The following is a 749-nucleotide window of genomic DNA, read 5'->3' as shown; positions in this document are numbered from 1 at the left end:
CATAGTAACTTACGCTACACGGCTACCCTGCTCCGGAGCAGGTTTTATTCTGGGTTAGAGATCGCAAACCCAAACTGGACCAATCAGCTGTGAGCAACGTGACACATATCTGATGCAACGAAGCCACTCCCCCATATCTCTCGCTCCAAATCAAATTATTTTATATATATATACTTTTGCTGCTACTTACTTATGTTTATTTTATATAAATTATAATTGTTTTTAATTCAAATACTATATTAATATAAGTATTATATGAAGTGGAAATTAATTTTAAGCTTTGCATTTAAATATATATTTATATACACAAACATATATATATATATATATACACACACAGATATATATTAGGGGTGTAACGGTACGTGTATTCGTACCAAACGGTTCACGGGGCAAATTCCAAATAGAAGTGATCATCCCTATCCCCTTGGACTGGGGATTTTGGAGTGAGCAGGGCACGTGCGTGCCATTATGTAGTCGTTTGGAATGCACTTGACAAAGGGAGAGACGTAATTTCCTCATTATCTTCAAAAAGTTTTTAAAATATGCTATATAATATATAAAAACTAATATATATATAAAACTTTTTAAAATATAAAATGTATGTTTATTTGCAACAGTTATGCTAACAACAATAAAAAGACATTTATGACATTAAAACAGCGACATCTGCTGTCGGACACTTGACATGACATAGCCAGTCAGTCAGACAGTGATATAGCAATGGATGGGACAAAATATGTGAAAAG

This window comes from Sinocyclocheilus anshuiensis, unplaced genomic scaffold, assembly GCF_001515605.1.
Source record: "Sinocyclocheilus anshuiensis isolate Anshui unplaced genomic scaffold, SAMN03320099.WGS_v1.1 scaffold1055, whole genome shotgun sequence".
NCBI lineage: Eukaryota > Metazoa > Chordata > Actinopteri > Cypriniformes > Cyprinidae > Sinocyclocheilus > Sinocyclocheilus anshuiensis.
Note: the sequence above shows the minus strand (reverse complement) of the source record.